The following is a 26364-nucleotide window of genomic DNA, read 5'->3' as shown; positions in this document are numbered from 1 at the left end:
AAACTCTGAAACTAGATGAGCCAGAGTTGTTTGCTTGTTTGTTTGTTTGTTTTAATTGGCGCACAATTTACACATAGTAAAGTGGATAAAGGTTTTGAGCACTCATGTCCTTGGCAATTACAACAGCATCAAGAAGGACACTTTAATAAGATAGAGAGCATTTCCATCTGTCCTGAACGCTTCTGTCTGCCTCTCTCTAGGCTCAGGTTTCTATGAGTTCATTCTGACCTACAGCACATCCTCACCTCCTGGCTCTAGTGTTTCTTCCTTTCTCTTGCTGAGTAGTATCCCTGGACCAGGGATGCCATAACCTGCTTAGTTCTTCTCCTACCAGTGAAAAGGCTGTCTCTATTCTTTGGCAGTTATGACGGAGACATGTATAATCATTTTCATGTAAGTCATTTTGTAAACATACATTTACCTGTTCTTGAGTAGTTACTTAGAATGTGATATGTTAGACACACAGAGCAGACGTAAGTTCAATGCTTTGTTTCCTAAGCTTTTCTGTGAAGGGACTGTGAAGCTGTACAACCTCATTAAAACACATCACAATTCCGATTGCCCCACACACTCACAGTTGGCACGGACGAACTTTTACCTTGGCCATTAGGATTGATTCAAAACAATAGTCACATTTTCTTTATTGTTCTCTGCCAGTATTATGCAGGTCCCATGAGGTGAGGCTTCATGTCTTTCTTGCTGTCTGGTGCATCTACAAGGTCCAGCAAATTGCTCGGTATCCCATAAGCCCTTACCGAGTGCTTGAGATGGAAGCGATGTCCCCTCACCAATGCAGCTCTAAAACCACACTCCTTTTGTTTTGTGCTCGTCCTAACCTGTGTGTAAATAATACCAACACTCCTTAAGTGAACGCTGTGATTTCTTCCAGTGTCCGTGCATGATGCCGGCTACCGAGAGCTTGTTTGCTGATCTGATTTTATATAGTCTCCAATCATTTTTTTCCATCACCCATCTACATGCTAGACCAGCCCCAAGTTGTTATCGTGCCTCTTACAAGCTATCTATTTACTTATTTTCTTGTTTATGTCTTGAGACGGAGGCCCATGTAACCCAGTTTGCCCTTGAGCTCACTCTGTAGGGTGACCTTGAACCCCTGACTCTACTTTTTCCTTCCAAGGGCTAACATCATAAGCAGAATTATCACACCTAGTTTATGCAGCACTTAGGACCCAACCTGGGACTTCCAGTGTTCTATCCACTGAGCCAGACCCCTGCTTCTCCTTACACAAATCAACACATTGTAATTATAAAGTTGCAACTCTGTCAAATAATAGCCAGAGTCACTCTTGATGCACATAGCTGTTTGGGTGACTTTTTTTTTTAAGGCCAGTTGCTTACCAAAGCCAACTAACCATCAAGCAGTGTGTCAGGTAGACCATACTGGACAGGAACCCTCCCACTTCCTGTGTTTGCTCTCCTATGCCACCCTCCCTATTATGAGGGTGTTTGAGTCTGACCCTCTCAGCCAAGTGGCAGATGGAGAAATTGTTTGCAATAAAGACGAGAATGTTTTACAGACTTCCCACAAATGGGGCTGAATTTTCATCTGCCAGCAAAACACTGATAAAAAAAGTGGAGGAGAAGGGGGGAAGGGCAAGGGGGATCTCAACGGGATATCCTGTAAGGGGTCCTCAGGTTTTGGTCAGCAGTCAGTGGATAGATGATAAACCTCTAAGGGCAGAGGAGAGCTCCCTGGAACAAACACTCCCCTGGTCCTTCCAGCCTTCCGAAGGCCACACAGCAGAAGGGAACCTGGGTCAGGATCCAGGAAGTCTGTGTTCCAGACCTGGTTCTGGCCCTGACTCTTTAGGTCACTGCCTGTTGATGATGTCACTTTTCAGTGCCTCAGTCCCCCATCTGTACAATAGAAAGAAGTAATCCTATTCCCACCAACCGGGTTGTGAGTGCATACGGGGAAAGCTCATGCCAGCAGGGAGGACCAAAAGCAGTTTGTCAGATGGATTATCTTTTGTTCTTCTCCCTCACACACACACACTTAGTATAATAATTGCTACTGATGTTTATTAGACAATTGCTATGTTCCTGGTATGGGTCAAGTAGATATGTGTGCACGAGGCGAGAATTGCGACCTTCACCATGAATCAACCCCAGGGAGGGGATGCTCTGAAGGGCATCAAGAATATGCCTAAGAGTAAGTAGATCAGAGTAGCAGATAGGCTAAGGACTACTTAGTAGTAGTCTGTCCATAGTACCTGTCTTCTGACCAGTGGATGCTTCCAGAAAGCAAGACTCCTGGAAGCCTGCAAGGGCACAGGTAATATCCTCCCTCACAGGCAAATTAAAACAGAAAAAGAGGAAGATTTCTCAAGAGCTGCACACTGCCTCTCTCCTCTCCCTCACACCTGCACACAATATACACCACAAACAAACAGAATTAAGAAACCAATTACAAGGTTGCTGGCCCTGGGTCAGCACAATGAGAACCTTAGATGCACGCACGTGTCATCTCACTAGCCCATTGTGCCAACCCTGGAAGTTGCTACCGCTTTATGCTCCAAGGTGGTAAAGTTGAGACACAGAGAGGAAGTTGTCAGGAGGAGGAGGAAGAGGAAGAAGAGAAGGAAGAGGAGGTTAAAGTGGTGGTAGTGGAGACTAGGGTGCTTTTTTGAGATCTGGGAGCTATTTTTCTATGTGCTACTTACTCAATATGGTTCCTTAGTGTACTTTGCACTTTAAAATGTCTTTCAGTGGAGGGAAAACTCATCTGTATAACCATTAATAGGTTATACAGTAGTAAGTAATTAGTCCTGAAATCAGTTACATAGAGCAGGCTGTGTTTATATAGTGATGCATATATGTGTATGGATGTGTGTGTGTGTGTGTGTGTGTGTGTGTGTGTGTGTGACAACAATAATCAGAAAAAAGAGCCCATGGTTTCAGGGAGTTAAGAGACGACAGAAATGGGGCTAAACCAGGAGTACACGGGAGGGATTGGAGGGAGGGAAGGAAGCAATACATGATATAATTGTATTTTATTCCCCAAAATATATCTTAATTGTCATAACTAGCATATTGTTTAATGTAGTACCCCAGAAAGGGTTATTGGAAAAAAAAAAAAAGGCCTGAGAACAGAGGCGATAGTTTGGGGAATGCATGCAGAGAGACTTGCTTCCCATTTCTGTTCAGTCACTTTGAACTATGTGACCCACATAAGCCACCTGGTTTCTCTGAGCCCTCATCTTCTAACTTAGAAACAAAATGAGGATCGGGGCTGAGCCACCGGGTATCTCAGAAGCATCCCAAGCCTCCCTGAGGAAACTGAGGTGAGGTTATGCAGAGCCATTCTCAGATGAATGCATGGTGCGTGCTCTGTGATTCTGGGATTCAGGCTCCAGCCCGCACAGGAGGGACTGCAGGTGGCACTTGGGGGGAAGGGAGGGGCTGTACCCGTTCTGTGCTGCTAAGCTCCCCTAAGTCCCAGGCTCTTTCTGAGGCTCTCAAAAAACACACACTGGATCCAAGGCTCCTGTTCCAGCCTCGCTTCTGTTGATCCCACCATCAGGAGGGTGTCATTTAGCCAGAGCCATCATCCACAGTCACACCAAATGGCCCATGGAAGAAAAGTTGGTTCTGCTCAAAGAACAGATGACAAGTGGCAAGCTCCTGATGTCCTACAATAACAGAAGACACCAGTAACTGCCTCATGGTCCAACACCAGAACACACTTTCCCTTCCAAGCCCTTGCTAGCTGCTGTATCTGCCCCTTCCCAGGGACGGGAGAGTGTCCCTTGTCCCCAGTGCAGCTGGGCACCCCCTCCCCAGTATTATCTAGAAAGCCACGCATGGACAGCTCCCAAAGTCTGAGTCCTGACACTCAATTTGTTTTTCCTTTGCAAATAAAACGAACTCACTCGAACCTTTAAGAGTGTGTGCTAATTTGTGTGCAGCTCCTGACATATGAATTGGTACATTATATTAACTGAAATGATTTGGCCATTTTCCAGTGTGCACAGATATCAAAACATTGTATTGTACATCATTAATATATAGGGTTTTTTTTTTTTTGTTTTTGTAAACAAAAAGATTTTGTAAAAAAAAAAAAAAATCACTTCATCTTTCTGCATCTGTCGTTCACACAGTGAGCAGAACAAATGAAAATAGTTTAAGACTAAGAAAGAGGGGGGAGGGAAAAAAAAAGGCGGGTGCAGACATCCTTCACCCCAAGCGTCAGTGGGCACAGCTGAATCCACCTTGCCACGCAGGCCACATCTTCATCCCTTAATTTTGGCTAAGCAAAGGCACAACAAGCCTTCTCCAATAAATAGCTAACCATCGACCTGAGGCCCCAGGATCAGCTCAAGTTCCAGTCACAGGGTTGACAAACTGCAAGACTTCTCCAAGTCCTCTCTGGGGCAATCGCTTAGCTCTGATTCTCTTACTGCAGAACCAGTGCGAACTCATTTCATCGTTACTCAACTTTTACAAAATGGGACCCTGATAAATGGCTGAGAGGCATCCATTTATTAAGCCACATAATTCAGCTAGCCACTCGATGCAAGCCACTGTCCCAGGAGTTGAAGGGATGATACCTCAGAGGAGCCTCCAGGAGAGCAGTCCCATAAAGAAATAGCTGCAATTTGTGGTTTGTGCTACTAGAAAGTGAAGGACAGAGGGAACAGTCAAGTGCAGTGTCCTCAGAAGCAGCTTGCTTCCTTTACCAGGAGTTCTGAGCCAACAGAAAGGCACAAGTCCCCTCTTTCTGCTGCTCTTCCTCTGCAAGCACACCCAGCAAGGCCAGAACCTCAAACCCTGAAAGCAGACGAGTCTGGACCTGCCAACCTCAATGAGTCTCTGAAGCATTTGTTATTTTTATGGGTCCCTGAATGCTTCCCTTGAATATTAATTTTCTTCAATTCTTTAAGTATATATTAGTTATTACATATTTTTGATTAATATTTGATGGCCGCTTAGGCTGCCAAGAGTGCCCATAAATTTTCCCAATGGAATCTGATGCTAGGTGAGTGTGGGAGACCCCTTATGTGGAGCAAAGACATTAATCATTTTAAGTCTCCGACTCCACACCTTAATACCCAAAGATATATTGCTAAGAAGCCCATAACACGTCATTAAAAATGAATGTCTTGTAACAGTTTTTATGTCTGCAGAATTCAGGGCAGGGGGTGGGGTGGGAATCCTGAAACCGCAGAGCTCAGGGAGTTCAAGAGTTCCTCCCTGGACACTTTTTAATGGATTCCCTAATCCTCTAGAATCACATGCGTGATTTTAGGGCCTGGGGCAAAACTATGTAAAAGTCTTCGAAGGATTATGACAAAGCAACAGCAAAGTTTCCAGCCAAGTCTGGTGCCTTCCAAAGCACCCAACCCTGTGTGGCAGCACAAAGTCTCAGTCTCTCTCTCTCTCTCTCTCTCTCTCTCTCTCTCTCTCTCTCTCTCTGCATTCCCCCCCCCCTTACCTCCTTCTGTTTGAACCTGGACCTCTATCTTGACCTTCCATTGGAACTCTATCTGTGGTTAAGAAGACAGCAACAACCATTTGTTGAGATGCTATGAGGGGGTCTTTAAGTTTAGACACTCATGAGACCAAGACTGGGTTCTGTGGGTTAGCCTTGTGAGTACTGCTATACCTCCATTCTGCAAATAGATGATAGACAGACAGACAGACAGACAGACAGACAGACAGGCAGGCAGATACATACATACATACATACATACATACATAATGCATACATACACACATACATATAGGTTAGAAGTTGCATAGATGGTAAGTAGGTAGACTATACATAAATAACAGATCATAGGCAAATTGTAGTGACTAAGAAGTGACTGGGAGAGAAGTGGATGATAGATTATAGATACATAGTTAAAAGATAGATCATAGACAGAAAAAACAGACAGATAATATATGATTTTAGATGGTAGATAGATAATAGATAGATAGATAGATGACAGATAGATAATAGATAGATAGATAGATAGATAGATAGATAGATAGATAGATATATAGATAGATAGATAGATAGAAGACAGGCAGGCAGGCAGGCAGATGATGGCGTAGACATGGATGTCCACAGACAAAGCTCACACGGATGGTAGCACAATAGCGAGTGTGTGCTGGAGGCTTTGTAGTAGTCTTGGGTAACTCTATTAACCTGACCTGATGTACAAGAACGTCTAAAACCATAATGCAGCACAGAAGCCCATGAGTAACCTTCCTCTAGTCAGGGCATACAAGCACTGGGCAGGTACAGAACAAAGATGGCATCCTGTGTGTTCCACATGCCCACTTGTCTAATAATAAAATAGAAGACAGAAGAGAGTCCATCTCCAACCCCAGGACTGCTCCAAACCAGACATCTGACCTAGTTTGGAGGAACCTCATTCCCAGTCTTGGGGAGAGACTCCTCAGTGACAGTGTCTCCTGCTCCTGTCGACATGTTGAGCTTTCATGGCTCAGTCCTGCTGGCTCCTGAGGAGAGCACTGCTCAGGTCACAGGACCCTCTTCATGGTTCTGGAGATGACTTGTTTTTGCTCACTACAAAGTGCTTTATTCTGCAGGAGGAAGGGTTACAGAGAGGCCAGGGCAGCAGTCGGACAAGGCAGCTTGTTGAGCCATGGCCCAGATGACCTTGGCCTTAGACATACATATGTCTTAGACATACATCCACAGTGTGTATCTCACCTGCTGTGGCTGCTGTAGAGCTGCTAGAAGGTGGCCAAAGGCACAGAAGGGAACCCTTATTAAAAACAGGAAGTCTCTGTGTAGGGAGATAGATCGACGGGTAAAATATTGGCTTCACATGAATGAGAATCCTAATTTAATCCCCTGACCCAAGTGTGGTAGCACATGCTTGTGACCCTAGGGCTGGGTCAACAGAAAGGAGGGCACATGTACACACACACATACTCACACACATACACACAGACTCACACACACATATACATTCACACACACATACACACACTCACACACACACTCACACACACAGACTCACACACACATATACATTCACACACACACATACACACACTCACACACACAGACTCACACACACATATACATTCACACACACACATACACACACTCACACACACGTATACATTCATACACACATACACACACACACACACACACATATACATTCACATACACACACACTCAAACACACACATTCACATACACAAATACACATTTACACACACACACACAAGGAATACCCATATCAGGAGAACATACGCATATACATAAAGGGTTTTTTGTGTTTGTTTTTGTTTTTGAAAAAAAATAAGTAGTCTCTTTCTCTTCCTGCTTCCCAAATTTACTGGAGTGACATGACTGCAGGACTCAGGGGGAGAAACGTAAGGGTGAAGCAAATGACACGGCTGAGTCCCTGACTTCTTGTGTCATCTCTTCTGATCCTCACTGTGAGGCAGGACGGCCCCTCCCTGCATGCTTACCCAGATATTTCAGAGGTATGACTGGACATGCTCATTGTCTCTCAGTCTCTGAGCTTGAAGCAGAGCTCAGAAAACTAAAGCAGGCTGCACTTGTTGTCCCTTGGAATGGCCTATGCTCCAAGGTCAGCATTCATATATGGAACCAGGGCCTGGGATCGATTGGCACACGCTCAATGTGTCCTGAAGCCACTGGTTTGTTTCATCAAATAAACTAGTAGCTGCTTACTGCTTATCAAACTCTGATTCAATTAAAATAAAAAGGCGGACTGCATTCCACCCTCCCCCATCCTGAGAGTTTATAATGGATACAATGTATCATCTATCAGACTCTTAGGATCTATTAAGCATCCCACCGTAAAAGACTAAGGAGATGTCTCAGTGAATAGAACATATGTCATGCAAGCCTGAGAGACAGAGTTTGCATTCCCCAAGCCCACCAAAAGTCAGGCAGATTTGGTGGCCACCTTTAATCCAAGCACTAAGCAGGTACAGATAGGCGATCCCCAAGACAAGCTAGCTAGCTAGACCAGGAGGAATCAGGGGACTCCCACTATAAAGTGGGAAGCAACTGGGGAGCACACAACATTAAATTTGGGACTCTAGAGTCATATACAACCTCACACATGTGCATGTATACATACACATATAGGTGTATGTATGTATACATATATTCACAAACAACACACACACACACACACACACACACACACAATTCCAAGGATCACAGAGGGAATTTCCTGACTCTCATGTCTGGGCTATTGTACCCACTCCACTCCTGATCTGTCCTGAGCAACATCCTTAACCCGTTTGTGCACATCTCCTGCACTGATGATGTGGTCCTGAGCTCCCCCCACCTTACAGTCAAAGGTCTCTAGTGTCCCTTTAGACCCTTTTACTGTGATCTACGGCTCTGTTCCCCAGGATCCTGTTCTTATCACAAATGTGAGCCCAGGAACATGGAAATGCAATCTGGTGGGTAGTCTAGTGGGCCACAGCAGCGACACAGTAGACCCTCTTTACACGGCTCCTCCATTCCCAGAGCCCTTTGTCCTTCTCTCTTATTGTCCATGTCTAGTTCTGTGAGAATTATTTAAAATGCTGGTTTTATAACAGGAAGTATTCCCTCCCCCTCCAGGGGACAGCTGTCAGGGTCGAGAAGCAGGTTTAGTTGTCACCACTGCAGGGGTGCTGCTGCATGTGCTGGGGAGAGGTCAGAGGTCAGGTATCTGGCTGTATGTCTGCTGCGTGCAGCACAGCCCCACAGCAAACACATAGGCAGCTACAATGTCAACTGGACCACAATCAAGAAGCCCCAGTATAAACCAGGATGGGCTCATTCTGCCCTTCTCCCTGTGTCCTCTGCTGTCACATCTAGTTGATCAGGACATGTGTCCCCTCAAAGCACTGTTCTGAACCCAGAGCCCTCTCTGCACAGGGCTCTGGGCAGCCTCTTCTGAGCGGAGGATACTGAAAGACAAAATGAATGTGACTGGCTGTCCTCACACTAGACGCTCTGGGTGATGGCCACGTGTACCTGTGTAACTCCGCAAATGTTCGGAAGAGGAGATCATATCACCTGTATACAATATGACCCCATCACTCTGAGATAAGGGAGGGGTGAGAAAGAAAAGGAGAGAGAAAGAGGGAAGGAGGCAAAGAAAACAAAACAGAAGAAGAAAGGCTGGGGTGAGTATTTGTAGAAGGAAAAGAAGAATAGGAACCAGAAAAATGAAATTCAAAGTAAGGTGCCACAGGCTAGGGAAATGGCTCAGTCAGTAAACGACTTGCCATGCAAGCATCCATCCCTAAAATACATGTTTTAAAAACCCAGACACAGCATTGAACTGTAATCCTAGACATGAAGAAGCAGAAACAGGGATATCCCTCAAGCTCATTGTCCAGTTAGTCTGGGGAAATTGGCAAGCCAGGTTCAATAAGAGATGTTGTCTTGAAAAATAAAACAGAGATTAAGGAAGACATTCAGCCTTGCCTTCTGACCTCACATGTGCATATATGAACCTCACATGCCCACATGAACACTGACCTCACGTGTACATACACGAACCTCACACTCATACTCACACTGACCCTCACGTGTACATACATGAACCTTACATGCCCACACTCACACTGACATCACGTGTACACTCATGAACCTCACATGGCCACATGAACACTCCCCCCAGATCATAAATACACTAGTATTGATCCCCACACAGTGAGCAGAGGCCCTCCGGGGCTGTCTTGTGTGTTCTGAAAGAGCTCCTCAAAGTCAAAGAAACCACTCTGAGTTTCCCGGCTGCCGGAAGCGAGCTCTGCCATGATGTCTAGTCATTTAGTCTGTGAACACTGCAGTTGACCCAGCCATGTTGAAGAAGTTCCCAGTTTTTCCAGTTGCTACCCACCACAAACACAGAGCTTTTTCCTGCCAAGGGTGAAGATGAGCTACCGCTCGGCTGCCATCTTTCTCAAAGGCCACACAGGACACCTTAAAGAGCTCCTCCCCCTTTGTCTGCTGGCCTCATCTTGTCAGACCACAGATGCAGACAAGGGAACTTACCCTAGTTAACACTACAACAAATGGCCAACAATAGAGGCATTTAGCTAAAGCAAAATCCCAAATAGTGCCTCTTGTTGATAGAGTCTTGATAGATAAAATCTGAGTGTTTTTATAGCTTAGATCTTAGAAAAGATTTTGGCAGGTCCTTAGTGTTTCAGGGTCAGTGCCATTGGAATGACACAACCACATGTCTGCTTTGAATGTTTCCCTAAGAAATGTAAAAGTGTTAGCAGAAATTCTCGAGTATGCAATAGATATGCCTTGGAAAACAGCAAGCTGTCCTATTGAGATACCAAACTGATCAGTTTGTTAGAGAAAAACTGTCTTTGAAGGCACATATAATTCTGGCACCGTTGCATGTTGAGAGGTTTTATTTTTTCCTCCTACAGCTTTGCCAACCACAAACTCAAGTACAGTCTGTGTCTCAGATATGGGCATGTGTCTCTACCAGCAGAATGTACCGTCTAAGGCAGAGTGCTGGCCTAGTGTGGCTTCTGCAGGCAGCTTCCACAGTAGCCGGACCTGCAGCCCTGTTCCACTGAAATTATTATTTTTTCATTTACCACATTCCTATTTGCAGAGTTCATCTCTGTTAAGTCTTTTCATCGGTGGCACATTTGTGATCCCATGCAAATTTCCACAAGAGAGCCTTCTTTGTCCATCGAAGAATGCAATGGTGTTTACATCTTCCATGCAAGAGGGCTGTCTAGACACAGTCCCAGTCCCTGGAGAGAGAAGATGGAGGAGTGAAGAGGAAGAGGCTGTCCCTCCCCGCACCCAATTAGCTTCCTTGCTTCCTTCTACCCTCTCTATAGGACATACATAAAGGAGGCACTGAGCAACGTCATGTGGTCACTTTCTGGACACTCAGATGGGTTTAGCTAAAACTAGGGCAGGAGGATGTGTGAAATCAGGGTTTCCATAGTCACAACGCATTCTGAGAAAATTCCAGCAGAAACGTCATAGAGCCATCATAACTCTTCATCCCTGACACAGTAAGCTCAGTGTGTCTTATCTTATGCTCCTTTACGTTCCGGGCCTGTTGAGACTATGAGGAGACTCCATGCGTCTTGCAACCATGCCACTTTATGTTCCGGGTGCCCAGGCCTGCTGAGGCTATGAGGTTCTGTGCGTCCTGCAAGCCCAAAGCCAAGGCACCTTCCATCACCGTTCACTGTTGCGCCTGCGCGGAAGAGAGCGGTTCTCATGCTTTCGCCTGGCTCAACAGCTCAGGGCTTGCTGACTACTCGAGTTTTCAGATGATATATCAATGAGGCATTTAAACAGAGCAGTTCATACACAAAAATTCTGTCTGCTTTGTAAAAGATTATCCTTTTAAAAACATTCTGCAGAAAACATAAAAGCAAGCAGGGAACAGTACACAGGACAGGAAAGATGTTAGCAGGGAGATTAATCGTGAATGGGCTGAAGTGAATGGCCCTGCTAAAACCACATCCAGATACTTTGGCTGCACTGAGACATAAATAATGGGAATGACACGTCATTTATTTGGGATAATGAGTTGATCCAAAGTGGAGGCCTAGGATGAGAGATTAAAGATTAAATATCCATCTCCTGATGAACATCAGTAGCCAACTTTAACCTTTTCCTTCCAAAAGTACAATTTTACTTGAGTAATTCAATGAACTGTGTTATAGTACAATCCTGAAAATCAACAGTGAACTCCACTTGAATTACTCTTTTAGCCGGTAGAAAATGCTGTTTCCCTTCAAGGCAGGAGGTAGACTCTTGTTTGCAGACTAAAGCCTCTGAAACAGAAACTTAAAGCAATAGATTTTTGCCCTCATTATACTGCATTTGAAAAAATCGAGTGTTGCAATTTTTTCACAATTAAAAGAGTCCCTACCAGAAGGTGGCTTGTCAAGTCTCAGGAAACAAACAGAAATTACAAGGCTTTGGAAGTAAATAATTCACAAGTCTCAGGAAGTTCCTAAAATTTACACAATTCACAAGCCTTGTCTGCTCCCCTCCAAAAGTTATAACAAGAGTAGCAATATAACTGCTGGTAGGTGGAGGCTCTACTGCCTGAAAATTGTTCAGGGAGCTTCAGGGACTCTATCCCATGCTGGGTGGAATTTCAGTCATGTGCATTGCCTTGAGTCTCCCATGGTCCTGTAAATTGTCTCAATAAATTCAACAGTTCACAAAGCTAGACTTGGGTGGAGTTGTTTCTTTGATAGTTCCTAGATTCCCTATGTGGGCTGAATAGATATTTGTGCATGTCTCCCCCAAGAAAAGTCACATAGTATCTACCTCAAGGACTTTTCTCATGCCTCCTCCTTTGACTGCAACAATCAAGTTTCTCAAAAGAAATAGAGAAGCAAGGCTGGTACTCGCTAGTAAGACAGACCCATAGAGAACCACTGAATTCACCAGGTGAGGCAAGCAGTGGGAATCCTGTGCTAACTCTTCTGAGGACCCAAACCAGGGCATGCCCAAGGCAGGTTGGCATCATTAGTTGGAGAAGAGGTGGGAAGGACCCGGTGGCCTCTTGCTATAACCCTGACTTTCCCCATCATATATCTGCTGCCTCCTTACCCATCAAGTTAGAAATAATGATAAAGACCTGAAAGAGCCAGCATCCACATCTGAAGTTAAAAGCCTGGATCCATGGAAAGACTGAGCCAACTCAATAAAGCTCTGCATAAAGAGGGTTGGAAAGAGAATGAGGTGTTGAGCGGGAAGACTGTAGAAAAGATGGAAAAGGCGGTAAGTCTTCCAGATATGTACAGGGCCAAGCTCAGACCCCACTACCTGAGTATCAGTTCAGCTTCTGCTTGCTCTTAGTGGGTGGCAGGATTCAGGGGAAAGAGGAACTTCATGGTTGTTCATTTCTTAGAACCAAGTGGCTGCTCACTGTTCCAAACCAGGACAGTGTTTTGGTGGCTGTAGATACAAATGGAGTAAAAGCAAAAGATCCAAAAGAGGCATTAAACATACACAGTTCAACAAAGGCAGAAAGCCAGGCCACCAACCTGGTGAATTCCAAGGCCACTCACCTACAGAAACAAAGTCAGCATTGGCTTGCATCCCACATGATATTGGTCTGGTGGTTTTAGTCTCTGCTCCAGGAAGCATTTAACTCCATGGCACGCCAATGTGATGGCACCATGGGCAGACTCTGTCATCCTGTCCTCCTGGCCTGTTCACTCTCCCAACCCACCCCCACTCAGGGATGAGGAGCCAGGGAAGTGTATCCTTTGTGTTTGCATGCCAACACCCTGGCCTTTGCTGCCCTTTAGAGAAAGAGAAGAATCTGTGCTTAAGATGTTCCAGACTTCTCAGCCACACTGTGGTAGCAGAAAGAGGACATCCACCCTCTCCATCCTTTCCTCTTAGTAAGTCAGCTAAAGTTGATCATCTTCTCAGAGGCAAAAATAATTGAGTCACTTCCTAGATAAGAATGGTATTACTGGAAACAGCCACCTTCTTAGCAGATACAATAAATGTGATTAGTGTTTAACTTGTGTTTTCATTCAGATGGAAGAATCGAGAGCAGAGCCAAGATAATTGCAAGACACAGAGCTGTCATCTGGGAAAGAAAGAGAGTAGACAACACAAAGCTTCAAAGCTGGGCTATGGAAAAAAAGGCCATCACTTGCTCAAACCTTTCTGATCATTTGAGTGAGTATTAAAGTTCCAAGGAAGGAATAAAACCACTCAGATCTTTAATTATAAGAGGACGCCCTGAAGGGAGAGCCATAAATGGGTTTTTATATTCCTTATCAAGAGATATCAAATCACCTGGCGTAAGTAATTCTGGAAACAGAAACCAGGACTTACATTGAGTAAGAGGAGAGGGCAGTGTAGTCTCTACAGAATGGAATCCTATTTCATCATAGCTTTCCTGATGTGGCTGATGTATATGTATACGTATACGTATATATACATATATACACATACACACACACACACACACACACACACACACACACACACACATATATATATATATATATATATATATATATATATATATATATATATAAAATCATTCATTCTGATGCAATAAGGACTGTCAAAGAATGCTGTGTGACAGGGCAGGCCAGTGGACAGAGGACAGGTTCCTCTGTCTTGTATTCTTGCTGAGGCCACTTCAGGTTTAACCAGATGGCCAGCATGTATAAGGGCCATAGCTGCCAGCACCCATATGGTTAAAGAAGCTGATAAATTAATTCTAGAGCACTAACAGTTTCTGACAGCCCCATACTTCCTTGAGGCCCTCTTGAGAAGGGCACCCCAGAGATGCATGTGACACCTGGGTGACCTAATATACCAAAGTCTGCTTCTGGATCAACCCTCAAAGAAGGTAAAGAAAGAAGACATAGGTCAGATAATTGGTATCCGTCTCTGTTTATCTGGTCACGATGGTTGAGCACCTTACTGTCTGAATAATTATGACCACTGGGTCTTGATGAAGTTAACAGTGGGATCCTGCACCCTCACCTGAATGGCCAACTCCATTAAAAAGAGATATACTCAGTTACACTTTGGTCCTTAGGACCAACAATGCCACCATAGAACAAGACTAGTCAATGATTTGGCTCATGCCCATAGAGCCAGTAGGAAATGTGGCAGGGAAAGACAATTCAGAGGTTCCTCCATCTTGTATTCTTTCTGAGGCCACTTCACGTGTATCTCGAACTTGATTGACTTGATGGAGAATTATCATGGAAAACTACCAACTCTGTTCTAAGAACCTGAAGTCACAATGTTCCATCCAACTTATTTTAGCTTCTGTTAAACTGCCTCCTTGTGCAAACCTTACCCTCCAACTAACTGCTTATCTCAGTGTTAAACTGCTTACTTGCACAAAACCTCCCCTGCAGCTACTGAGTGAGATACCAGGATGTGGTTTTTGCCTTTTAAATCCCCCTTCCCTAAGAACTTGGTGCTATATTTGGGTCCCAAATACCTGAGTGTAGTTTCAGCCATCTAGAATAAAGACTTTCAACTGGCTACATACTGTATCTGTGGGGTCATCTCTGGTAGGCTCCCTGTAATAATGTGACGTGGGCCAGGGATGAAATCACAGAGTAAGAAAGATGCTATGAGATGGACTTGAGATCTGCCCACAGAGTATTTCCAGTTAAACATCCCTTCCCATTGTTTCCAGATGTTTCCCTTTTCTCTTGTGTCTAGAACACATTATGAAGCCTGGACATGAAGAGTCTTCAGCCTACGAACTGAAATAACTGTGTCTTTTTTACCCTAGGGACTGGACCAGTGGTCCTGGGCTGAGAAACCAGGCTGAGTAAGTCATGATGAGCAGCATCCCTCCATGGCATCTCATTCACTTCTTGCCTTGAGTTCCTCAGGGTTCTGATTTCCCTCAATGAAACCTGAGAGTTGTGAGCTTAAATAAATCCTATCCTCTCCAAGTCATTTTTGGTCCCAGTGTTCTAATAGAAACCCTAACTAAGGCTAAAAATTCACGGTGGGAAAAACGATATGAAACAGGTTTGCTAGGGTGTGAAGATCTGTCTCCATGCTTTCCCTCCATTTGGAGATAACCCCAGTATTCACATGCATGGCTCTAGAAGACATCCCTGGCCTCTGAGTCCAGTGGAACTATGTCCCATCTATATTGTTTTTCTCAGTTAAGTTCTTTCAATTTTCCTTTTTAAAATTTATTTTTACCTGTGTGTATATGTGTGCCAGCTTGTCTGTATGCACACACTAAATGCATGCAGTGCCTGTAGAGTTCAGAAAAGAGAGATTCTCTGGAACTGAAGTTACATGTAGATGTGAGTCTTTGATGTGGGTACTTGGAACCAACTTAGGCCCTCTGCAAGAACAGCAAGTGCTCTTACCTGTTCAGCCATCTCTCCAGCTTTGCTTTAAAATATGTATTTTAATTAATAATTAGTTTGTTATTTGTGGTGATATGGTGTGTATAAAGGTCTGATTACAACCTGTGAGGTTCTCACTTTATGCCATGTGGGTCCCAGGAATCAAATGCAGGATGAGTAGTAGGCATTATTACCCAGTAAGCTTTTCTTTCACCCCTCAGTTTTTCATTTCTTGTTGTGACTCAGCACCTTTCTTTGGCTGTGACTCAGCATAACACCTTTCTTAGGATCCATCTTTGACTATATTCACACTGTCTTCTGCTTAACATTACGTAGGAAGATGAATGGTTGTTCATCTCAATATGGTCCAACATCAAGCAAACTTGTGGCACTAACCTACATTTTCATAAGATTCTATTTATCTCTCTTTTTAAAATTCTGAATGATAATTGCATGTTTATTGTGGGAGCTTCCATCTGAAGGAGTTCCCAAGCATGAGGAGACAGGGAGAGATTTTGCTCTGCTTTTCCAACCTACCTTCCCAGGCTCAGCCTTACCATACTTCATGTCTCTGCTAATGTCCTCTGAGGTAATTGGCCAAGGCTCTAGGTCTCATCTGGCCGGCTTCCTCTGCAGGATTATCTTTCCCCAGTATAGTTCCAGAGTCTAGGCCAATCTGACTGATTCATATTTACCATTGTATCCAGAAAAAAAAAAATGGTGACCAGTAGTCTTGGCTTATGCATGAAAAGGTTTCCCTCTGGAATTTTAATTTAGCTAACACCTTTCTTTTCCCTTCAACATCATTACAAATAAAGTGTTTGAGCAGTGTAGCAATATATGTCTATGCTGTAATTGTGGTACACTGTTACAGAGGTAACAATCCACTTCTGCTTGGATTTAAAGCCCACTTCACAAGAGGAAGCACATATCTAGTACTTTCTGAATCTGTCCAAGGGCCCATCGCTGCAGAGCTCTTAGGCTCCAGAGGTAAATCTACTATTACAATTTTACTAGACATAGAATACAGTTTTACTAGACTGTTCTCTTACTTTGTATCTCCATACTCATAGATTAGCACAACTCATGGGCCTCCTCACAAAAGTATCTTTGTTCACTGGAGGTAGGTTAACGCAGAGACTTACACCTGGTCAAAGCACATAGAATAAGTGGTCATGGAGAGCTCAGCCACAGATGGGACATCTCTACCACGCCCTCTCAGTAGGCTCAAAGACCATCAAGAAAGAGAGAAATGAGACGATTACAAAAGACAGGCTGGGGAGGAGTGGACCAGGACTGAAGCGGCATCCTCTGCACAGGACGGGATCACAGCACTGATGATCTCAGAGCAGCTGTGGTGGCCTGCACCAGATCAAGCCAGTCCATGTTGGAGCATGGAGTGAGGAAGGGGCTCATGATTCCCACCCCACAGTAGGTAAGGAGATTTTGATAACTTCTGGCTGGAGGGAAAGACCATTTTCTTTTAAGATGTTGCCCTTGGTAAGTTGGCCATGATCTAGTGGATGACCACATGCTCATGAATACATAGGAAACATGAATGGATTCAGTGACTTGTTAAAGAGAAAGGGATATGAAATGAGGAGGCGATAGAGACATCAAGGGATTGATCTGGGAGGAGTTAGGGGAAGGAGTTGGGTGTGACTATGATCAAGATACATTGTATCCATGAATGAGCTCCTCAAAGAATTAATAAAATGTATTTATAAGTAAAGACTTTAAATGGAAATGTTTCAGTTTTGTTCTAATGTTGTAGTTACCACACAGAAACCACCAACTTTCGGCAACCTAGTATTAAGATGGGAAATTTCTCATTTGCTCCAATTGATTCCAAACGTGATTTCTATGTAGAAGCAGTCAATGCTTTCCTGATTTCCTCCACGTCGATCTGAAATCGTTGGTACTAATTTCATCTAGCTGATTTTCCTTATACGAACTTAGAGAGAGTTGTTATTTATTGATCAGCATTTTTGACTACATAAAATCCATCTTTCACAGCATCTACCACTATGAGTTGTCATCTGTGACAATAGGAGTTTTCAGCTAGCAGCAAATTTCTTTTTATCTATTCAAATTTTGTACATCTAATCTTATCAAGGTTACATTTTTCAATCAAGTTTCATCGGTATGCTATTTCACTAAGTACAACTTTAGATAGTGAAGTTTTGGTTTTGTGTTGATGTTTAACAACAATAGTCATTATAAACTTGATAAAAGACTTATGGAATATTTGTCATGTTTAATTTCTAAAATGATCACATGCAATTGCCCTCAGATATTCCAGGATTTTTTTTCTGTCTATTGATCTGTTCAGTAAGAATGGTGAATTGGTCTGTGGTGGCTAAACTTGGTTGTTGACTTGCTATACCCGGGAATTTGGAATCTCTGTTAAGGAATAGTTTCTATCAGATTGCCCCGTGGGTACCTCTGTGGGGCATTTTCTTGATAGCTAATTGATGTGGGAGGGTCCAGCCTTCTGTGGGCAGTGCCATCTCTGGAAAGGGGGGCCTGGACTGCTTCAGAGAAGTAGGTAGTCAGACGTGAGTCTGGGAGCAAGCCAGGAAGCAGCATTCTTCCATGGTCTGCTTCAGCGTCTGCTTCAGCTCCTTCCTCCAGGATCCTGCCTTGGCTTCCCTTGATGATGGACTATAAACTGCAAGTCTCCTTCTTCCCCAGGTTGCTTTTGGTCCTGGTGTTCATCAGAGCAACAACAACAACAACAAAAGGAAGCCAACACAACTGTAAGTCAGCTTACAGCATCTCTAACAAACTTCTCCACAAGTCTCATTCTGCGTGGTGCCAATGCCCAGGGCAAAGGTCAAAATGATGAGACTGAAGCTTTTGGTAAGGTTAACTTGCATCACCACTAGAGTCCAAAGACCTTAAGAGACTAACAGGCTGTAGAAACTGGAGGCTGGTGATGTCTCAACTTCATGGCTCTCTATGCCTCTGCCTTACCCCTCTTACCTAGACAACACCTCCTCTTGTTGATCATGGCTGTTCTACTCACAGTCTGGATGTTCCTTAACCCCCCCAAAGCTGTCCTGGGCTCTCTCTGCACTGGCATCTTTCAGTCTCCATTTCTGCCATCAATACATCATCTTCTTCCCTATGTTAAATACAGATTCAAATTTCTGAGGGAAGTATGGCTAGCCCACTGTAATCAGAAGCCCAAAGGTTGAGGAAGTCTTTTGCAGGACTCTCTTTGACCTGAAATTGTTCCATGTGTATGAGGATCATTTTCCAAATTCTGTGGCTCTGGTTCTTTCCCAAGATTGTCCTTATGTGGCCACAAAACCATGCAAGAGGCCAGGATGCACTACCACACGTCCTCTTTCCCCACCCTGGGTTATGGGTGTCACCAAAAAGACTGCATCATCAGGGATGTGTGAGCTCACATCCCTATGGCCTGTAAGTGGATCCTGTGTTTGCTGCTAAATTCTCTGAGTTTGGGTTTCCTCATCTGTAAATGGAGACTCCTCACAGGGTAAAAAAAGGACTTATAAAGAGCCTGGCTTAGAAAGAAATATACCTCCTCCCCTGGGAGGTCCCTTTTCTCTGAGAGAAGTCCATGGAATCACCTTCATCCACAGAGAGGACATTAGAATAATACTGTATGGATGGAATCTCGCAAAACTCGGGGAATGAATGAGAGAGCTGCCAGCAAGAGCCGTTCATGGTGCTTCTCCCCCTGCCAAGCCTGATTTTCCCAGAGATACAGCGTGTCTTTGGATAAGTCGGCAACTGCTCGATCCAGATAAAGTCTCTCAGGCAGGCAGCATGTTTATACTCAAATGCTCACTTCTACTTCAAGTTTCCAGTCCCCTGCTGGTCTTTTCTGCAAACTTAATTAATTAGCTGTGGTGAACATTTGTTCAGCCTCACGCGGCACTGAGAGAACGAAGAAGACAGGCTCTCATAAATTAAAACATTTCAAAATATTGTCTTCTCCCAAGAAAACATTCTTTTTTTTTTTAAATTAACACTCCATTTGGATAACTTTAAGGTTTCAAAAGAAAACAAACAAGGAAGCTCCAATTGATGTTGTTTGTCTTTAACCATTTCCCCCCATTGTTCTGCCCCATGGCTCCTCCTGTCCTCAGTACTGTCAGCCCCTTAGTAGATAGACCACAGATCATTCCCCCACCCCATTTGTGATACTCGGCAAGTGTACCACAAAGCCCTGGAGTCAAAATGCTTGCCATGCCCCAGGGACTGTTGAGGAAGAGGGGCGTGGACAGATTGTAAGAGCCAGAGATGATGAACACCCCCCGACAGAAGTTAAACTGAGCTGTCCTGGGGCCATTGCACACAGGAGCTCACAGTGGCTGTGACCAAATTCATGAGATGTAAGCGAACCCCAGCATGGATGAAGGACAAAGTGTGAACTCCCACCCCTAGCACTGGAGCAGCTATTGGCAACTGGAGACTGCTGGGGTGGGGGCGGAGTCAGTTTTCATCAGGAATGTGGCCCTGAAAGGCTACCCATGCACATGCTAGCAGCATTGAGTGAACTTAGTGGCTTTTAGGAAGAAAGCACATAAAATTGGGAAGAAACCGTGAGCACAGGGGAGGAATTAGAGGGAACGGATAGGAAGTACATTTGATCATACACATGCATGTATGACATTCCCTGACAATAAAAATAAATGTTTGCCATGTGCTCCTCAGTCAGAGATTAAGATCTGCCTGGCCTGTGGGCGACTTTGTTGTCTTGGGGATGTGAAGCTTTCCTGTCATTTGGACGGCAGTGATGTCAGCAATACGCTTTCTTTTGTTTCACTTCTAGGATGTAATCACACAGGCTAAGCTTGGATAATAGGAAGAGAGGCTGGGAAACAGACCTGACAGCAAGTGCTACCTTATCCGCACAATCTAATTCAGCAGATTCAGGGCCTGTATTAGATCCTGCTACAGTCTGGATCTTAAACATACCCCAAAGGTCTGGGTATTCAAAGATCGTCCCTTATGAGGACACTATAGGAGGGAATAGCCTCTTAAGGTGTGGAGCCAGGGGCTAGGGGATGGCTTGGTAGGTAGAGATGGCTCACTTGTAACACAAAAGTCAGGACTTGCATTCAAAACCGCAGCATACTAGTGCAACGCCAAGCATAGCTCTGTGTGTGCCTATAACCTAAGTGAAGTAGGAGACAGAGGCAGGAGGATTGCTGAAGTCTGTTGGCAGCCATCGCAGCTCCAGATTCATTGAGAGGCTATGTCCCTCAGTGTGCCCATGCAATGCACACATAATACCACAACTGCCCCCCAACACACACACACACAGAGAGAGAGAGAGAGAGAGAGAGAGAGAGAGAGAGAGAGAGAGAGAGAACCCCAAATGACTCTTTCTTTCATTGGGAACATCTGAAATAAACCTGTGATACTACCTCTTTCTCTTACTTTGCTAGTCGTTCTTGGCTATGAGGTAAAGAGTTTGCTGGACTGTACTGTCTCACAGGCCCAAACCAACTGAGCCACCTGAGTCCCTGTTATGGTGGCCGTGGTTGCTGGGTTCATCATAAGGTGTCCCAGCATCTTTCCTCTGTCTACATTCTAATGTCTCTTCATCCTTCCTATGTGCTGATGGTAATTCCAAGACGCAAAGCTCAACGACCAACACAGTTGTTGTATCTCTTGTCAATGCATAGACACAGAAGGATCCCTGAGGAGAAATGGGAGTGAAGGAAGTAAGCATAGGTCACTGATCAGGAACCCTTAACTCAAGAGAAGCATGAAACCACAAGTGTCTAGAGTTCTGTCAGTGGCTATGCTGATCACAAACAACAGAAAGTGGTAAGGGGCATCAAGATGGTTCAGTAAGTGGGTGCTTGCTGCCAACTCCTTGGGTGGTACCCAAGTTGGATCTCCCCAACTCCTACCACCCAAGTTGGATCTCCAGAAGCAACAGGATAGTAGAAGAGAGCCTTGGCTCACAAAGTGTCCTCTGACCTTCACACTGCACATAGGGTGCCCATGCCCGCTCGCATGCACACCCACAAACACAATAAATAAATGATAAACAGTTAGAAGCACTGGCTACAACAGTAGAAAAGGCCTGTCTTAGCTGTACACAGATAGCAGCGATAGCCACTTACGGAAAAGAATTTCTGCTTGCCTTAACCACAATGGTCATGGTAATTAAAATAAAACCTGATATAGTAGGTCGGTTTTGCTTTGATCGTTGGCTTTGGTTAGTTGTGACAGTATGCTACTGTGAGCATCCACATATCTTTATTTAAATATAGAGACACAGCATCTATCAGTATCTACAGACAGATAGGGACAAGGTATTGTATAATCTGCCTTTCTGTCTCTACATATAATGCACTGTGTGTGTGTGTGTGTGTGTGTGTGTGTGTGTGTGTGATGTCTATGTCAAAATATGAACAAAAATTTAAATGTACAGTCAGCCTCCGGCTCCCATGGATTCTAGATCTATATTTAGCTAAATATGGATAGAGATTATTGAAGAAAAAACTGTATATATACAGGCAGTTTTCTGTCCATTATTACCTGTCTGCAGTATGACAACCATTTGTATGGTGTTCATGTGGTATTAGGTATTATAAGCAATTTCCAGCACCCTGGATGCTAAAGCAGGGGGATGGCTGCAAGTTCAAAATCTGGCAAGGTTACATAATACGTTCTCACCAGCCAGCGTTTCAGTGTGAGATCAAAAGGTAGTATAAGGATGACTGGAATTATATAGGAGAATATGTGTAGTTAAATGCAGTTAAATACATCATTTTATATATGGGAGTCATCCTCTGAGTTTGGCATTGGGTGGGGTTCTGGAACCAATCACCACAGGAATTGAGTCTACATGTGTGTGTGTGTGTGTGTGTGTGTGTGTGTGTGTGTGTGTGTGTGTGTGTGAGAGAGAGAGAGAGAGAGAGAGAGAGAGAGAGAGAACGCACACATGCATAAATACATACACATATGCATATTTACATATATATGTCTGTGTATAGAGACATGTATTTTAAATATACATCATATCATAGAGACAAACAAATGAGCAGAAAGAAAACTAGTTATTAATAATTCTGCTAAAACAGCACAGATTCCATTAGAGATGGCTATATATTGAACTAAACCAATATTTTCAACATTGCTTACACATAGGAGGGGTCGTCTACAGCACAGCTGACACAGGGTAAACAGAAGTTATGGGGTGGAGCACCCAGGGAGGCACATCATGGCAAGCTTGGGCAGCTCTTCCTGCCTTGCTACTCCTCACTGCTGGGAACCCAGATGCTGTATTTGAGATGAGTTTGGCTTGTGAGACTAACACGACAAATCCATGCTAAAGCTAAGCAGAAGTGTCAAGAGAGGCTTCTCTCTTCCTACAGTAACTCACCACTCAGCCATGGATGCCACACTTGATGCCTCTCATGGTATGAGAAAAGTAAAACCCTTCTTCTAAATCTAATTCAGGGACATTTGTTTTGAGCAGTCAAACAGCGGTCTTAATTGGTGCGAGAGGAGCATTGATCCTTACCCTCCAGGCATATGTACTCTGCTGACAGAACATGGAAGGCATTTGCGTTTGACCTGGTTAAACAGCATGGACTTGTATGTGATTGGCTTACACAGATGATCAATCGACAGTGCTCCAGAGCTCAAAAAAAGACATGGGCCAGTGAGTGGTTGTCTTTGCAAAACATTTTGAGGACATGAGGAGCTTGAGCTGGTCCTAAAGCAGAGAGAGGTATGTTCGGAACCAGAAATAAAGAGGGTTGCAAACACAGAGGGCAGTCAGAATTCAGGTCACAAAACCAGAGCATAGCACACTAATGGGCTGAGCCAGGAAGAGGTGGCACAAACCATGATGAAGCTGAAGAGGAGGCTAGAATAAACTCAGAGAGAAGATGAGGGCAGCTTCCAGAGTTAGAATTTGAACCTGCAGAAGGTAAAGCCCTGTCCACCGTCAGTTACTCAATTCTTCTCTTGGCGCCTTGGCTCCTGCTCCATAGCTTCCTTTCCAATTAGCTTCAACCTTTAGACACCACAGCCAGTCCCAGATTGTGCTGGTTGATTGTGACTATCCCCTCGATTGGGCTGAAGATTGGGCTGAAAAGTGCCTGGGGATTAGGGGAGCCCACTTCAGCGTGTATATGGCTCACTGAGTGGGAAGAACCTGCCTTGAGTATGGGTGGCACCATCCCATCAACTGAGGACTGAGAAAAGAAGGATGAGAGAAGACAGGGAAGACACATTTCCCCTCTGCTTCCTGGCCACTGTAAGGTTAGGGGTCTCCGTGCAGCATGTCCAGTTGGAAGTTGCCTTGTCTCTGACAGAGTAAATCCAATCAAACATCCTTCATCGTAACACATATTCAACAAATATCTTTTCAATTAAGACTGCATTTTAAATTTATCTGATGCCGTGGGTTAGGCCAGCAAAATGTCAACAAGTTAGACTGATCATTTGATTAATACGCTGAGTGGTGTTTACAGGTGATGAGTCCATGAATAAATACCTCAGGGAGACTGATCATCCATCTTTCATGTCCATAACACTCATCCTCTGTGGGTTTTAGATGCCCCATGTCAGTATTTATATGAATCATAGAAACTAATGGAAATGCCATTGTTTGTAGAATTTATAATGGTTTAGAGACCACTGATTTTAGTTCAGTTAAATCACATACATAGATAAACTTACTTTGGGTTGGCAGACAATTGCCTGTATCATTGTTCAAAGGGTAATGATTTCTTTTTTTTTTTTAAGATTTATTTATTTATTTTATGCATATAAATACACCACCATTGCTCTCTTCAGAGATACCAGAAGAGGGCACCAGACCCCGTTACAGATGGTTGTGAGCCACCATGTGGTTGCTGGGAATTGAACTCAGGACCTCTGGAAAAGTAATCAGTGCTCTTAGCCACTGAGCCATCTCTCCAGCTCCGATTCGTTCTTTCTTTTTTTTTTTTTTTAATTCATCTTACTATTTTATGTGTATGGATGTCTTTTCCTGAATTCATGTCTGTGCAAGATGTTTGTGAGGTGCCACGAAGACCACAGAGGTCATTGGATCTCTGGGAGCTAAAATTACAGATGGTTGTGAGCTACCAATGGATGCTGGGAATTGAACCCTGGTCCTTTGGAAGAGTAACCAGTGCCCTTAACATCTGAACCATTTTTACCACCACAGCAACTATATCTTGTCAAAAATAGAAACATACAGGACAGAACCAGCTGTGTCCATCCAGGATTCCTAGTGAGTTCTAAAGACTCATATTGTCTCTTTCATTTATCAGACACACTCAGCAGTGCTGGGCTTCTCCCCTTTGAGCCAAAAGCTACAGTTCCTTTAGTAGATGCAAGCTGAGTCCACACTTAAAAGATAAGTCAGAGCAGGAATTATGTTTACAGAGAGATAATCTATAGCCCCATATGATAACTGATACCTTTGATAGTCTCACCGAATCAAGGTAACTAAGCCACCAGTACAAGCACATCCTAAGGGATATGTTCTCACTAAACCAACTATGCTGCAAGCCTTTGTTTTAACAGGTTAGACGACACATAGGAGAAAACTCTGGATAATGTGTTTTTAAAATTTTCCTTTCATCTTGACATCACTAAATGACTGGGAGTGCTCTCCATTAAGTTCCTTAATGACAATATCCTTTTCTCTTACGAATGCCTTTGAAGTCTCCCACCACCTACTACAAGTATTTGGATATTTCCCCAGCAGGAGTGGGCTGGAGGCCAACATAAGCCACCAGGTGCCAATATTACACCTGACAAATTAGCCACACGACTGGAAAAGGGTGGGACCATCCTCCTGTGACAGCCTCATTTCCTCTTGCTTGCCCATGAACAGGAAGTCGTTGGAATGAGGAGAAAAGCTTTCCTTAAAGACCCAGGATGACAAAAGGGCTGCGCTCTTGAAACATTAACTCCTTGCTACCAAACAACTGAGAGGTGGCTTCAAACAGACTCAAGGCTTTGCTTGCATCGATTTGCTTCACCCTGCTGACTCCTGGATTCAGTGATGTTGTAACTGATTTAGCACCCAGTGCTTGTGGTCAGATGGGGTAGGTACCCTGAATACTTAAGAACAGTTGACAGGAGAGACTGATCTATTGCCTTTGGACAAATCAAGAGAATCTAAAGTTTGAAAGACCCTGAGAAGCAGAGCTGGAACTACAGTGTCAGACCAGAACATACTGACTGAAAGAATCTAAAGAGAATTAACTGAGATTCTGAAACAAAGAACTGTACCACATTCACAAGTGCTTGGTGCAACTAAATGCCCTACAATACTTCCTGAAGGAGTCAATCAACTTGATCAGGGTTCAATAAGCAATAATTAAAGGAATGTTTTCTATCAGAAAAAAATATGTATTTCTACCTTGGTTCTACCTCAAGAGAAACCCACTATGCCATACATCTGCAATGCAAATAAATTATGAAAATTTATTTATATGCATGCACTTTAAAAAAAAAAAAAACTATTGCCACACAAAAAAGACATCAAGTTGGGAGGAGGTGGGCTGA

The 26364-nt window shown here is 43.9% G+C and overlaps 1 protein-coding gene across 39 annotated transcripts in view; it reads right to left on the bottom strand.

The window, feature by feature from the left end:
- Positions 1-26364, bottom strand: part of LOC143443738 (uncharacterized) — a 130378-nt gene that overhangs the window by 59498 nt on the left and 44516 nt on the right. For 7 of the 39 annotated variants that reach the window (XR_013112978.1, XR_013112981.1, XR_013112995.1 and 4 more), the window contains exon 2: positions 756-836. The exons of 30 other annotated variants lie outside the window; for them this stretch is intronic. The gene's annotated coding sequence lies outside the window, so the exon portion shown is untranslated. Of the gene's footprint in view, positions 1-755; positions 837-10584; positions 10747-26364 lie in introns of all 39 variants that reach the window. 2 more of the 39 variants (XR_013112994.1, XR_013112990.1) reach the window with 1 other exon arrangement.

Source organism: Arvicanthis niloticus, chromosome 10 (genome assembly GCF_011762505.2).
Source record: "Arvicanthis niloticus isolate mArvNil1 chromosome 10, mArvNil1.pat.X, whole genome shotgun sequence".
In the NCBI taxonomy this organism is placed as follows: Eukaryota; Metazoa; Chordata; class Mammalia; order Rodentia; family Muridae; genus Arvicanthis; species Arvicanthis niloticus.
The sequence above is the reverse complement of the archived record's forward strand: the minus strand, read 5'-3'. Positions and strand labels throughout refer to the sequence as shown.